The sequence below is a fragment of the Struthio camelus genome, chromosome 12 (genome assembly GCF_040807025.1).
Source record: "Struthio camelus isolate bStrCam1 chromosome 12, bStrCam1.hap1, whole genome shotgun sequence".
In the NCBI taxonomy this organism is placed as follows: domain Eukaryota; kingdom Metazoa; phylum Chordata; class Aves; order Struthioniformes; family Struthionidae; genus Struthio; species Struthio camelus.
In genome coordinates, this window is record NC_090953.1 from 19,176,413 (window position 1) to 19,193,371 (window position 16,959).

The following is a 16,959-nucleotide window of genomic DNA, read 5'->3' on the forward strand; positions in this document are numbered from 1 at the left end:
GGAGCTGAGCGCTCTCCAGGAGCGTCACTCCTCTCCGAGGGGGGGAAAAGCTCCTCCGAAGGGTCCGTCTCACCTTAGTACACCTCTGCCAGTGTCCTCTGCCGCTCAGGTCGAGACTGACGGGACCCTGCTGTGTCTCTTCTTCCCCTCATGCGTTTCCATCCTTCTGCAGCAATATCTGTCTTTCTAGTTTTGCCCCCCAGTGCTGCAGCCGATGTGATAGCGTGGCACAAGCGGACAGGTGGGGCAGCCCCACCAGGCACTGCAAGGCGTTTAAACGCACCACCTCGTTTCCATTTCTTGCCGCGAGATACAGAGGAGTATCTGAAGGCCAAGAAGCAAAAATTCTGTGATTTGACACTTTCTACACCAATGTTGCCAAAATCGGCCCAGATAGAGGCCTGACTGATAGACCACCTCCGAGTGCTCATCCGCAGCGGAAATCCTCCAGTTGATGGGATGTTGATTTTCTCGGGAAGAAAGTGGCCAAAGAGCAGAGCTTGCCCCCCTCTCTTACGATCCTCGCTCTAATTTGGAGGCGTACGATAACCCAAACAAAAGCCCCCAAAGACTTGAATCAAGCGTTCAAGCCTCCAAGTTTCTGCTAAGGCCAAAAGGACACTCCCCTGTCTTCCGTATGCAACTCATGTGCTTTAACTGAGCTAAAACCTTACTAGCCAGGAGGGCCTCGATCCCATAAAACTTCTAGTTAACAGTTAAATGCCGTATCCAACAGCCGTCTGCCTAACACCGAGGCTCCAGCACACCTTTAACGTCCGCCTTCGAGCTGGCAGCTCAACACGAACTTCGCTACAGTCAATATGAAGAGCGGTCAACCGCCTGTGGAAAGGACCACAGATTTATACTTCGATATTCATCCGTCCCCACAAGAACCTTCCTTTTTTTTGCTGACTTCCCCCTCTCCCCCACTCTCAACAAACCACAGAGAGGGTACGCTACAGTCAGTTTTTGAGGCCTAAGCAGGAATTGTTGGCTCTGCCCTCGGCCTGTTCTCTGAGCCGAATCAAGTCAACCTCACCAGGAGGTGACTAAATTTATAACATCATCCTCACCACTCGTGTTTCCATAATGATGATCTTCACAGTAACACGTCTCAAGGTTAAAGGCTTCAGGAAGTGACCGGCACCCCTTGTGATCAGGGGCCCCAAGAAAGCATCCTGACATACACTTCTGGCTTTTTCCTACTTATTCCAGCTTCTGCAAGCTTGCAGCGGCAATAAAATCTCCTGCCCTCTCACATCGCCCAAAATCTGTATTTACGTGCATTAATTATGTCACCTTTCACTCCTTGGTCTTACTGCTGCGATCACCATGCTTCTCACAAATTGAGACGTGAACACCACCTTTTTGGAGCCTGCTGAGGGAGGAGACCCTATTCTATACCAGCAGCTCGTTTTCTATATCAGTAGCCTCTTTGGCCACCCAGAGGTTTATCTATTTCCTCACTTTACCCGGGATTATTTCGCATATTGCAATTTATTATGTAGGAAGAAAAAAACCCCGCACTTTCAGGTATATAAGAATGGTTTAAGCCATGCTAGCTATTGCGTTTCTAGGTTTTACTGCATGAGCTCACCAAGTGTCTACAGTAAGCATAGACCACTGCATGGTGGCACAGTCACATGAGATTCACGCATACCATGAATCCTCAGTTTTATTTTCTTTTTTACTGTATATGGACTAACAGGCATTGTTCTGGCACAATCCTCATTAGATACTGCCCTTCACAACACCTAATATGTTGTAGTCCGTTTCCACTGTGCATGGATACTGTCCTAGTGGGTTTACACACTAATTCCCACTTTCTACAGATTAAACTCTTCACCCAACATGAGTTAAAGCCAACTTTGAGTCGTGCTTACAGGAGCAAACACGACATTTTACCCTAGCACTTGCCAAAATGCCCTGACAACACAGCACATTTTTAAAGTCTGCTTACAGCGTGCGATTCTGAAGTTATGGAGCAATTTAGTCAACTAGCCTCAGAACCAACGCCCTTTATTCTCCAGTTTTCTCCTCCATGTAGCCTTATAAACTGAGCTGGCATGCTCTGTTCCTGGTTTGTGAATGAATAGATTCCTTCTTTTCACAGGCATGCAGTGATACTTCAAGGGACCAGGACAGCGGAAACATGGGAGCTAATGTCTACAGGCCTTCAGAAACAACAAGAGAGTTAACGTGGTCTGTTTGGAGCCACGCACATTTCATTTGAAAGTATCTAAAACTGTTGTTTCACTTGTAAGAAGTGGCTTGTTCTGGCCAACATTCTCTTCCAGAGGTCTTTGCCAAGTTACGAACACTGCTTCAGCAAAACATAGTATTGTGCAAAGTGTGTAAACATATGCCATGAAGGTTATGCTGTTATTCTTTCCAGCCACAGATCACCCTTGTTTTCATAAAGATGTTTCAAGAGGAACATCTAATTCAATTAATAGGATTCTTTCATCTTGGAAGTTGTGTACATACTTTTCAGATGCATCACCACAGTTTAATCTCTGTCATGCATGCTGAAAATAATGCACCAAAGTTCACAATGGGAAAAGTTAGATGCAGATGAATTACGCATTCATAGTGAATACAAAAGTGAATAGGCAAACTACTGAGACAGGAAGTCTAGAGCAAGATAAACAAAATAAATAACTTAGCCAAAACAAACTGAGACAAAAAAACCCTAACCTCCCAATTTCAAGATAATATTAAATTTTACCTACTAAACATTCAGTTGCCTGTATATGAATGGAGAAGGGTAACAGAAAGAGGGGGAAAGAGCCCTTAAAAGGGAAGGAAAATAAAAGGGCTAAATTGTCCATGGACGCGTAGAACACAAGGTGGAGTGGGACCAACACAGGACTGTAGCTCTAGGACTGCAGCACTACCTGTGCCGCTGAACACTGCTCCTCAGGGCTCAGTCTCTGCAAAAATTTCTGGGCTAATGTAAGGACCTAAGTCAATCAACTTGGCTGTCTCCACACCACTGTGTAGAGCACTCCTGTAGAGATGCTAAGTTACAAACCAGACCTCAAGTCTGCTCTGGGAGATACACTAGAGATAACACGCACACACAGGTTGCTTTGGGATCCAGACAATTCTGACAAACCCATGTACTGCTGGAACCAGATGCTCCTTAGGACCTGGCAAAAACAGCAGTTAGCCTATACAGAGTAGGAGGTGCACCTGGGCCCATACCACCCTCAGGGTAACGAAGCCCTAAACACCTTCCTCCCTAGCCTAGACAGATGGCACTCTTGGCTAGACTGTTAAAGAAATAAGCATTGAGTTGCCTCCAAGGGGACTCCTTTGGGAAATGATATACGCAGACCTTGTGAACCACAGAGCATGCATTTGTGCACCTGACTACCTGTACAACCCTGCAGACCATCTGCTGTAGCGCCAAGTTCTTTCAAGGAGCATCCACTCACTGACCATGGCTAAACAATGAAAAATAATGGGATTTAAAAGGCAGAAGCCAAAACATGGGGCTAACAAAAGAGCGATCTTCCTTCTTTTCACCTGACATCAATGCAAAAGTAAGAGGGACAAAGAGGGTGCTTTGTAGCATTGAACCTCCCTTACCATACTTCTGCAAGACAGCAAGTGTTGCACTTTTAGTATCTTCCATCACCTCTCCTCTAGCTTAACTATAGCTGCAATTGCTGGTGACATTTTGATTCCATATGATAGACACATTCAAATCTTTGTGAACTGCAGGTATTTGAGGAAAGCACAATTGCCTAGATCTAGCCAAGTCACACACCATTTTGTTCTTGTGAGCTCTGGAGCCTCCAGAAGACCCCCACTGCTTTCTTTTTAAGACAGTCATTTTCATGGTAGCTCCCTTCCAAGACCAACACCATCACTAGGTTCCTAAGATAATAGTCTGCAATTTAAGTATTGCAGACTTTTATGCAAAAATATGTGTAAGACTGTGTGATGTTTTTCAGAACATGTCAAAAATAGTCTCGAGTTGACAAGCAAGATATAAAACCAACCACAACTTAAGTGTTAAAGAAGGAATCTTATTTCACAGTCATGCTTATTGAAAATTAAAATTTGCCTTTGCGTGGCTGTTTTGACAATTTGACTAAAACATTAGACACATTCTCAGCAATCAACTGCAAATAGCAAGAAGTTACATAGGAGCAGTCAAAAAAGGGCTCTTATCCACTATGGTTTGTGGTAAGGTGTGGCTTTGAGTCTTCCTCAGTACACAAAATTCCCACAGATTTGAGTGAGAGTATCAGAAGGAACAGACACGTTCTGGTTGTGCTAAGGGGAAAACAGAAATAGATTCTCAAAGATGAAGCCAGCTGAACACAACAAGTTGCAATGACTGTAAGAGGGAGGTACCATGAGTAAAAATGTAGCTAAGAGAAAGAATTATTCAAGATGAGCTCCACCAACTGACAGGATAGAAGAGGGGGTGTTAAGATTGGCAAGAAGCATTCAGCAGGTCTGCAAAAATCTTACTGGACAAAGAAACAGTGACAAAGATGATAGGAACAGCAGGAGACAACTTTGAATGGGAGCTCACAAGAAGAAAGGAACAGAAGAAGTCAAGGCAACATAGCGAGAAAAGACAATAGTGCGTGTGTGTATGTAAAATCAGCTAAATGAGCTGTTTAGAGCCCATTAAGATGATAAGAAATAGCTGACATTGAACTATAATCTAGCAAGAGATCGTAATTCCTTATGGTATAAAGGAATGCACATAACATTCTCTGTTTCCAGGTCTTTGGTATCTATAAATAACAGTTTGTACTGCAATAACACTTCAAATGCAAATGTCTCTCTGCTTGTCTCCTGTTGTAGGTGAGGCTGTGGAGGTAGGGAAAAGAAGCCTTGCATTTCCCAGAGTGCACTTTAGTTTTAGATTTTGCTGTTTTGGGAACGCTAACCATCAGATGCACAATTTTATGAAAGGCAGCTCCTGAGGTCCAGCTGGAGGAAATGCAGGCTCTGTGCTTGGCTTAGGAGACTCTGGTTGTGCACCCAAAATAAAAAAAGAAAATTCAGGGACAGTTTTGAAGTAGTTGAGGTAAGTGACTTATCAAAGGCTACACAGAACATTTAAGCCTACCTTATTCAGAAGGGTGGACATGGCAGGTACACTCTTCAATAGCACTTTGATTCAATGGGGCACTTCACAGATTCAAGTGACATAATGAACAAGGTACATCTATGAGCAAACAAATGAATGGAAATGAGATTTGAAATCGTTAGACTTCTAAAAAGTGTTTCTTAAGACAAAAATAGTTTTCACCTTTCTGAAAGCATTATCCATGATGTACCATAAGTACATACTGCTGAATGTAAGAGTTTCACAACTTGTAACAACTTCATGTTTGGACCAATGCACTGTTAGTCCTCCAGCATCAAGGTCATTTAAAAATGAAATTGGATGTCCAAAACCAAAGCTGCAATTTTATTCCCATTCTGATAATACCGTCATACCTTTCACCTTGCACAGAAGGGTTGGCCGCTTTTTCCTGAAGTCTACCGGAGAAGCAAACAACTGAGACAGCAGATCGGCTGCTCATAGTGCCTGCAGTCCGGTCTTGCAGGACTGAGCCTCCAACGGCTACAAGCTGCAATCAGAACAGTTATCCTTACGGAAATATCTGGGCAGAATAACTTATCAACAAACCTGTCCCTCGGTTAACATTAGACTGTGTTTAGTCTCAAGAGAAAGCAGATAAATAGGGTGGCAATCATAAATTCAATAGAACTATGTACAACTATTTCCTTATGTATTATTTTTTATGAATGTTTGAACAATTCAACACAAAGAGAACATTTCAAGCTGGTTATAGCAGTCAGCTGGCAAATGAAACAAAAATATTGGGGAAACAGTCTTTAGGTATAGCCAGTGCTCAGATTCCAGGGAGTGCGGTGCTCTCAATAAATATTTAAAGCTCACCTAGTGCCTGGCTGAAGAGGTATGGGCTAGGAGAAAAATCACTGTTTGCAACACAGGAAACCTTCTACCATCAGCAGGATTTGTTTCAGCCTCCCAAAACTTAATCTCAAGAAAGAATGAGATGTCATTTGGACCTATTGAAATCACTTGGAAGACATTTTTGCCATGAATACTAATTCCCAGCCTCCACAGCTGGAATATGTCTTTTTGAGTCTACATAGCAGAGGTTAAGCCACTAGAGAGCTATCTAGTTGCTAAGTTTATAATAGAATTGAACTGTTTTGTTTTACTTGCAACTTTTTGTTTCCAGTCTCGTACCTCAAAAGCCTGACTTTAATCACATTAAAAACATCTCTTTGTTGTACTACTAGCCTTGTTTGGAATGAAGTGAACCAAGGTGAAATACAAGGCAACATGACTTCCAGCAGCATCGTATGTAGGCATCCCTAGGAGGCCCGTAGCACAAGACATATTTAAGGGATCCAAGGCCTGAAAAGTGTTTACTTTCACACTGCACAGGGGCATGTCGCAGACTGATACTACTGAGGAAAAGCTGTAGAAAAGAATTCCCTTTAACAAGCCCAAGTCCCGTGAGTGAAACACCTCGGAGCACTGGGCAAACCCTGAATCACAGGCGCTCAGTCAGGTTCTGTATTTTGCCTGGGCATTAGCACAGGCAGAGAGACCAGACAGACACAACAGGACACCATTAATGAATTTCATTTAATCAGGTCAGAAAGCTAGATGTGAACCTAATGAGGGTTTTCGCATGTCCTGTGCTGTAAAACCCCTGCAGAAACATGCAGTCTAACCAACTTATTTTTTGTAATATGCAGCTTCTTTCCCACAAACTGCATGTCCCACAGGGGTTAAACAGTGCAATAACAAAGTTAAAATAGGCGCAGGAAAGAGCATGAGACTTAAAAATAGATGAGGAATCCAGGAGGCAAAGATACAGGAAGAGGTTGCTGAGACAGGCTGCAATAAACCCATGGAGGGCTTTTAAACCCATGAAATCCTTGCCCCAGTGAAGCCAACATGGGTTTTGCCAGTGTGCTTTTACTGGGCCAGGATTTCACCTAGAAAGATGAAGTTTGGACTAGCTCATCAAGTGAATGAAAAAACAGTAGAAATGCAGTGGGGAATGGTGACAGTCACAAGCATTTCACTGCTTATACGGCGCGCAGAGTGTGATGGCCCTTGAAAGACACAGACCGAGTTCAAGCCTGCCTTTATACAAGCAAGTCTGATAGCTTTTAAATGAAAGTATTTAGGACAAAATACGCTTTTGTTTCGTAGGGATATGAACTTCCCCCTCCCCCTTGTGTTTTTAAGAGGAGGCAAAGCTGGCTGAAGCATCACTGGGTTTGGAACTATGAAAGTTATTCATTGACAAACCTTTAATCTTAATGCAGCGCTGCAGCAGCCTGCTTGCGGGCTAAGGTAATACAATGCCTGCTTAGACACAAAGCACAGCAATCCTGACTAAGCAGCAGAGTTTGCATACATCTTGCAGTGAAATTCTGCGGGCTTTCTAACCTCTACAACACACAAGTGACTGAACTTAAAATAATAAAATAATAAAAAATAATAAAAGTAACTGTTATATACTGTAGTAGCAATTCCTCAAACATGTGCTTGCATATGTTGACACTTCTGAAAGGAGGGCTGTTGAGCAGTAATGCTGGGAAATGAAACATTGCCTAACCCTGAAAAGTAACCACAAGAACAGAAAAACAAGTGTTTCTGCAGCTGGTGTCTTCCTCCCACAGCCCTAGTCTCCAATTATTGAAATAAAAAGATTAAAAGTCACCTGAAGGTCTAGCTCATATTCAACTTTTTTATAGCTGTATAAAGGTTGTAGTTCAAAAGTCAAGTAATCACTTACTTCTACACCCCCAAAAAGTTTGACTGTTGGCAAAACATAAAATATGCTCGCTCGCTCGCTCTCTCTCTCTTAAAAAAAAAAAAAAAAAACCCTTTCTGCTAGGCATATTTACAAGTTTGGCTTTGCAGGTTTAGCCATGTGTTTGGCTCTAGGGGACATTAGGGACAGGATTAGCATAACTAACTTCCCCCCAGTCAAAGGAGTAACTTTTTGGACAATGTCTTGGTAAGGATGGAGAGGAGGAAGATCTATTGAAAAAGATGCCTCTGTGCCTCTCATGCCTCTTGTTTGCACCAAGTAGTAGGACACCGACTTCATGGGGAGAGGCTGCATTACTATGCTGCTGCTGCTGCCCAGCTCCCTTCACCAGTGAAGCTGCAATCCAGCTTTGTGGGCTAGTTTACTGTTTCAAGAAGCAGATTCGTTTAGCCCAATCTGTGCTACAGCTTGCCAGGGCTGATGCACCTCTGCTCTCTCCACACTAACCAGAGAGCTTGCTGTGCAGACTATGCTTACAATCAAAGGGTCTCTGCCCATTTACACTCTGACATTTACTCAGTTGGATTAGAAAGTTAGTCTAACTCGATGAGTCTCTGCTTGGCTCGGTTTCATCAGAGCCAAGCAGAAATGGGATTGCTTATTTGGGCTCATGAGCCTGGCAGACCCAGGGCACATGGCCAGAAGTGACCAGCATCTGGAATCAATCTGGAAAACTCTGATGAAGATTCATGGACTTTTGTAGTGTTTTCTCAGAGAAAACCACCAAGTCTTCTGCTAGTAGTACCTTTGCTGTTAAGATGTTGGAGGATAGGTGGTGTTGCCTTGGAAGGAAGGAAAAAAGAAACAAGACTCCTCTGTTTAGCTTGATTCTTCTTCCAGGGTTGGGCTTAGCTTGTCTTTTCATTTTGAATGTGGCAAATAATCTATTAAGAACCACCATCCCTGGAAAGACAACAGGTATGAGTGAGGCATCCTGAAAGTATTAAATTTGCCACACGTACATAGATGAGCCATGAACCAGACATGATGTTTTGTAGAAACATTGGATTCATGGCACATGCGTGACAGTACCTGAGAACACTTTCGCTTGAAACTCCCAACTGGGAATAAACAGCAAATGTAACTGAAGAGTCTCCCAGGAACTCACTCCCACTTGAATATCATGCAAGTTCTTTGGCAGATAAGATTTTCTTTCCCTCAAGCCATAGAATGAGATGGCAAGAATGAGACTTACCAGCAAATTCATCTTTTGGCAATAAAAAAAAAAGAAGTGAAAACGCGTCATGGGCTGAGTACCTCTTCTTTCATTTGCGGTTCCACATTGCAGGCTGGGGAAAAGGATCATCTCCCAGACCCTACCCACAAGTTAAATCCCAGCCACCTTTTGGCCAAGCAAAATCCATGAACATATACCTCAAGAAGTTTTCTCACTGGTTGGATTCACTAAAACTACCTTTGTATTACAGTGGCTGGAACAGAAGAAACAAGTTTTTATAGTCTGAAATAAAGTTAGTGAAGTATAACAGTCCTTACCCTCCTCTACTCTAACAGAGTCTCACACAACAGCAGCCGCCTCAAGCTGACAAATTAGCCTTTATTACAGTTAATGATTTCTACTGCGTAGGTCACCCATAGGCATGAGATGTAAGCATCATGAGTGCAGTTGCCTAGCATACTTCCAAAATTCAGCATACCAAAGAATTACCTGATGTTAACTCAGCAGTGAATATCATCCTACATAATGAGACTGGCCCATGGGAGAAAAAGAAACGTGAAAAAGAGAAACTGTGCTGTAAGTTCACGTTTCAGCCAAGAGTAAAATGCAAGCAAATGACAGGAATTAAACGCTTCTTATGGGGCACAAAGCCAGAGCTAAAAGAATTGCTTCTATTCATCATCTCGGCTTTAGACACAAGGAGTGGATAAACAGTTAGACAGCGGGCCTGATGCACTGTTCGTTGCCTGGATTCAGACACGGTGGCAATGCACAGGCCAGCGCTGTCGGCGAACTGATGCTTGCATGAGGATAAAGTGCAACACCTTAACTTCCGATCCAGGAGAAACAAAGCAACCTGGCAGAGCCTGAAGAGCAGCCCAATCCCATGCCACGGACACCACCTACATCCAAAGCATTCAAACAGTCCACAATGCCTGCTGCAGCTCCCCAGTGTGACTATCAGACTAAACCACACAGTGTAGTAAACACAGGAAAAGCACATTAAATAGTCCTTGATGGGGGGGATTTCCATACTTTAAGGCCATGGAAAGTACAGTCTTCAGCCAGAGCTGCCTGCAGTCAGGGCTGGCGACTTTTTTCACCTCTTTCTGCAGACCCTGACCCTCCTCTAGGTCATGCTGGTGCTTTGTGAGCAGATCATGCTTTCCAGCAACATCCCTTGTGAACCTCCAGCAGCTGTCCCAGGCCTCCGCCACGGCACACGGCCTCAGCAGTCAAAGGGCTTCCTGCCCTGCCTGTTGTGGCGTTGCCAGCTGAGCACTGGTGGTGGTATCAAAAGGCTGGGATTTGGGCCAAAATCTTCAGTTGCTCCTTAAATGAACGCTCAGCATCAGGTCTCAAATCCCACTAGCACATGCAATAGAAGCAACACTCCCCGAAGCTGCAGGTTTTCAGCACCTGCAGAGTTATGTTTTCAGTTTCCAGTTTCTAGCTCTGCCACAAAGCACACAGTAGGAAAAAGCCTGGGTAGATGCCATCCCCCATATGATCCCAGCACCTCCTAGGAGAACATGTGCTGGTTCATATCCGTCTTCTGCTAGGGGACAACTGCCAGGAATGGATATCCACTGCATGATCTGATCCACCCTCCAGTCACCACACACACCCCGGTGTCATTTAAGGCCAGCCTAGTACATCTTCCCACTACCTAAGTGTCCTTAAAACTAGATACAAATATTCATGTATAATCTGGAGTTCACTTGAGATGCTGTTGCTATAGCTGTTCTGGGCAGCGTTACACAAGAGGATTTCACACAAGGTTTCACAATTTCCTAAATTAGCTTGTGCTAGGAGTAGGAGTGGGGGATGTGGGGGGGAGGAATGCAAATACTTGATACAATGAATTTGGTATGGCACAAGATCAGAGCTGTGCAGCAGGATATCTGAGCTAATTAAAGACTTGAAACTAAGGATCAGAACACCACTTTGCTTATTTTACATCTCAATTAGAGTTATTTGCCACTAGAGACATTTGTCACATACTGCTAGGTTCCTCAGGGACAGAAGGAGAAATAAAGGACAACATCTTCTGTGCATAATGCAAAACTCAAATCAACAATCTCCAAAATGTCTTTGCTCCTAAAAACCTGCATGCCACTTCCTGCTCTTTATCTCCTACCTTTGAACTGTTAAGCATACTCCACGTTCTTCGTACTCCTTTTATGTTATTTCTTTACCCCTGCATCTCCCTCCCGAGAAAGACAAGAAAGAGCCCTTCACTGAACTGCAGCCTGGGAAGCCCATCAGCGCTCATACTGACTGCAAGAGCCAAACCTATTCCCAGTGAGGCACATCACATGCAACACAAGCACAGCTTAGCAAACGCATGGCCCCCCAACACGCTCTGCATAAAGCTGCCGTGCTAGCATGGCCGCCGGCCCCTCTCCCAACAACGTCTCATCCTCCTTTCTCTTCTTGCTGCACACTCCGCTTGCCAGCTGCTGATGAGTATTACTGATTTTCATTCACTTGTAACAAGGGAAACGCAATGCATCACTACCTTCAGGTAGGAGATTACTCAGATAGCTATTCTGTTCTTGGCTTCACTGTTTCTCTGAAGTCTGGGAATCCCAGAAAGAATTGTTTCATAAGGCAAAAGCTGAGCTGCAAGCATTGAACATGCTTTTATTAGAAACTACCTGCTGTGGTTTTACAGCATGGGATTGCTCTTGGTGTGTTCCCTTGGCTGGCAGGGTACACACCTGCCCTTTCTGTCACATACAGCTGGGAGCTGGGGAGAGCAGGGAGGAGCTGGGTAGCGAGAAAATCCTTCACCCCAAGTTGTTGGTCCGTGAAAGTTTTGTAGGCAGCTTCATATATTACAGAAAAATATTCATTTGTGCTTACAGTAGTAAACAGTGACCCTTAGGCATTCTTTGCTGTTAACAATGAAGAACAAAACACATACAAACATTTAGAGTATATGGGCAGAACAGTGCCTCAAAGAGCAGAGGAACACTACCACTGCCCTGGTACCATCAACAACGCCCTACATCAGTTCACTTGCCAGAAGTTGCTCCTTTACATTAAGTTTATATATGGCCTCAGGATCATCAATTGTGGCCAAATTCTTTTGGCTCTGTCATGGAAAACGGTGGGAACAAAAATATCACTCCTTAGTAACCCTTATTAAAATTGGTCTAGAATATGAAAAATTCAAGGTGACCAATGACTTGAAGGTTCAAGTTTGTGAAAAGTGCTGAAACACCTACATCTCACTGGAAGTCCCAAAGACTTATGTTCACTTTCCCTTTCCAAAAGTGACACTTAAATTACTTGGCTGTTTTTGAAACTCTACCCACCATAAAAGAGGAGAACAAAGACCCCATCGCATAGGCCTGACGCTTCCAGGCTTCCTAAGGGACAAGGAATGCAGGCCCCGTACAGAAAAGCACAAAATAATGGGTAGGTTTACACCTTTTAGTGAAGTACATCCCAGTAGAGGAACATGATGTGGCTGTAAAGAGGCTGGCCGGTCTTCCAGCTAAGCTGGTTCATTCCAACATCACATATCCCAGGGTTCTTTCACTATAAATACTAAACTTTTCCATAATGCCAGTGATCTCTTGGAAGGGCATTTCCTCACCATGAGGAAAATATTTAGAATTACATAGGGGCTAAGGAGCACAGCGGCCTTCTCCCGTCTCTGCCTACTTGCCTCAGTAACAGGCATTTGCTTTAACCTATGCTCGCTGTCGCAAACACAGGGGCCTGACAAAGGGCTGGCAGAGGAACACGCGCAGGACCTGGCACGCTCAGGCTCTGCATTAACACTCATCCCACTGCAGGAGCAAGGCTGAACTGGCTGTCATAATTAAATTGTAATTTCTAGCATGTATATTCAAGAACAGCTCCAGACTGCACAGTGACCCACTTGATTTAGTGAGAGAAGCAGTGAACATCTACCCAAAGACGGTGAGCTTTTGCCCTTCACCGCTCACTTTATTCTTTTCAACATCTTAATGTTTGTTTCCTAAAATACTTTGGGGCAGGCGCTATGGCAACAAGCCCTCATAACAAAGTGACTTCCCCTTCGCTTGCCCTGAGAAACAACCATTTTCCTCCCCGTGACAAAGCCACCAGCTAAATTAGGCAAAGGGCAACTTCCAGGAGGCTGATGAGATCAAAGACAGTGGCTCAGCCTTCCCAAGCCCATGATTCACCCCCAGTTCGCAGTGGAGATGAGCAAAGACCAGGTGCTCTCCCAGGCCCCACGTCTCATGGCATCAGCCCTCTTCTACTCCGAAAGCTGCAGGGCATAACTACTGTGCTTGCCTTGATGGAAAGCCGAAAGCCTTCCTCCTCCTCCTCCTCCTCCTCCATGCCCATGGCAGTCACCCCTAGCTCCTTATGAGACAGACATCTTCCCCTCCCCCAGGTACCTTCTCTCCTGGCTGTCTCAGCCTCTGCTGGGGCACCCACTGAGCTGGGAAACCCCTGCATCTCCGGCTCATTTTAACAGTGAGATCTGCAGCAGTTGGGACTGCCCCAGGGCAGGGACCCGCGGCACCACGCTGTCTCCAGACTCGACAGGCTCCGCTCCCTTGGCACGATGGCTCTTGCAGAGCCCTGATTGCCTGCAAGGTGCCTGGAGTCGGCCGATAAAGCGCAGCATCCTGTGAATTACAGCAACGCTATAGAAGCGGTGATCGGTAACTTCCATCAGGCGCAAATATACTAACTGAATGGAGCAGAAGAAAAACAAATAAAGCTCTCAAAAGGGACTCCTACATCTGAACACCTTTAGCAGCGTAACTTGAAAGACCCCAGAAAGACTTACACAGAGGGCAAGAGTTACCTCACAACGCTTGCAAGGAGGTAGAGACACCAAATCACATGCCACAGTAGAGAAACAAGGCAAACTCAGGAGTGTTAAACAGGCCCTTGATGGATGCTATTGAAATGATTTCTCAACATCCTAATCAGCGTATTAAATAGGCAGTCTTATCTTGTTAATGGGATACTTGTGGAAATCCTGCGCAATACATAGAGTAGAATGATAAAGCTCTACTATGCTAAATGCTGAGCTCTTCTGACTCACTCTGACCCAGAGCCCTGGGGTTTGCACCAGCTCGCTGCAAAGGTATACCTCGGCAAACATCCGTCAGACCTAAATAAAGTCAAGTCATGGCAGAAGGACTGAGGAAGGGTGGTGTCAAAGAAGCAGGCTACAAAATGAAATGGAAAATCAAAGAAGAGAAGAGAAATGGTGAGCCTATTCAAGATGGGAGAAAACAATAGAGAGGGGACTACTCCAAAACTGTAAAATTTCCCTTATTCCCAATCCTACCTATTCAATACATTGGAAAGATTCCTCCAAGGTAAGGTGCAGTATTTGCTTACATAAAATCTACAGTCAAACTTCCACAGCCCTCCCCTCCTGAGTCAAAGCATTTTTAACTACAATGTGGAACATGCTAGTTAACAGCGTAACTTTTTCTTGCTCAAATCCTAAGACATATTCCATAGGCTTTGTCTGCAATTGTACCATTTGCTTGCTGCAGTACATTGCATCTCTGGAAATGCACATGAACATTATGCGGTGGGATACAAAGGGGGCTTTGTGCATCAGCGCTCCTCCTGCGGGCTATGAGCCACAGGCTCGGGGCGGGAGCAGAGGGCCTCAGCAGAACCCCGTATCCCGGCCCCATGGTTCATGCCAGCCCTCGAGACACATTCAAAACGCTTGTTGTGCTTTTAATTGTGTCATTCACTACTTGCAAAAAGTCATTGCAGTAATCTCCATAAAACATAAAGTCAGCCTAGCAAGGAGTAAGATATATGATGTATTCCCTGAAGACAACTTCGGGCAATTCAGAGGTCTGGGATGGAAAAAGGTTCTCCAAATTCAAGACAGTGCTTGACTGAATATCTCAAAGCAACTCTTTGCTACTGTTATTATTTTAGACATGTTTAGCAGCTCTCTGTGTATGTTTAGCTTTCCTTTCCCCTCCTTGTTTTCTTATATTCCTCCTTGTTTGAATTTATTTGCTTCAGCATCTTCCTAAACATTTTTCTTCTCTGGATGCTTGCTAGCAGCTCTCTGTGTATGTGATGCTTGCTTTTTGAGCTGTAACCAGGTGGTGCAGACTCTTACCACTGGCTCCAGCCCCTGCTTGGGACTGGAAAACTGGACTGGGAAAAAAAAGTGTTCAGGAAAACACTCTGGACTTTGGTGGACCTTAAGGATACAATTAAGGAGCCCTGAATTACTGAATACAGCTGCTTTTCCAAACCAGGGACACTGCTAGGAGGAGGGCTTCAAGGAACTGAAAGGTGAAGCCAGCCAGGTGGAGTTACAAAACCTCGCTGGCAGCAGGCAGATGGGTTTGAAAGCAGCGCCCCATTTAAGACAAGCACCTGGTGGAATAGGATAGACAGAAACCAAGGAGGAGGAGAAACCCAGATTTTTGTTTGTTTTGCCTCCTTGTTAAGAACAGGTGCAGGTTGTCTCTGCCAACTGGCAAAATTCATTTCCCACTGAAAGAAAAAGCAGGGATGCAACCCATCTCTTTTCCTTACTCTGAAGGCATCCGTGGCCTGTTTCTTGATCAGAGGCTACTAGACACTGAACCTGGGCTCCTCCTGCAGAGGAAACCACAGCTCATCTGCCCTCCCGCTACAGGTCAGCTGCTGTGTGTTGCCTCCACATCATCATGCTTGCTGCTGCATAATCTGCTGCATTCCTCACCTGGGAAATCCCCCAGCCCAAAGAAAACCTGTTGTTCAGAGATGAGCTAGGGAACCAACCCTCTCTTGATGCAGCTGCTTTGACATACAAAGGCACCTTCTCCGCTTTACTTCTGTGGACGCTGCGAGTGCCAGGCAGAACGTGTGTATTCTGACTGACAACATACGCAGCGTTAACACCTTTCACCCAAACAATGACATTAGGTGTCATATTTAATATTTTCACCATATAATCACTAAAACATGTCCATGTGTTATTAAATATGTCCACATGGTAACCCAAACTGCCTGCTCAGGATTATTTCTGAAAGGTATTGCAGGTTACAACATTCAAAACACACATCATGAAAACAAAACCCAACTCAGTTATTACATGTGGGTTTCCAATTCACAAACAAGTGCTGTCATGGTAGTATACTAATTAGTGCTACAAGTAATTAAACTTGCATCCTTATTTTGCCTGTACAAGATTTCTGTTGCAAACACTAGCCTTCATAGTGCAACCGAAAAATTAGGCAGTTATGGGAGAAGGACAGAAACATACCTTAATGACTGAGCACGATTATATAGCCACGTTATTTTCCCTTATTTTGAGACAGAGCACAACACTTCTGCGCTATGGGACAACTTCATGGCTATCAGAAAGGCAGCACCCTTGTTCCTGGAGGTTGCAAAGCAGGGCCTCCTTAGTTCTCCAAAAAGCATCCTACTCATCCCACTCACTGAAGAGATTTATTATCTTTAGCTTTTCTCTAGGTTTGTCAGAAAATGCATTACATACGTCACTCACTCACTGTGCTTTGTTCAGCATTTGTGCTGCACAAAATCACGCAGAACTGCTAACCCGCCAGCGCTGCCCCTTGGCGTTTCGGTGCCACCGCGGCGGGACAAGCCGTCCCTTGTTCTGGGCTGCCGTTGGCCCCAGCGGTGGCTCGGCCACACACTGCCAGCGCGCACAGCTGGGACGCCACTATGCACAAGTACAACAAAAATCAGAAAATAAGTGTAAACTTTACTTAGGGAAAAAATCTATCCTTCCTTGCAGGTACAGAGGGAATGAACTGCAGAGATAATGTGGGTTCGAGTGCAGATGTTTGAGATGTTTGGCAAGGGAAGAAGAGAGAGGGTCTGAGGAGAGCTAGTACACAAGGCGGGGCCTGAGAGCTGAAGTGGTTGCTATTGTATAGACCATTAAACCTCCCACTG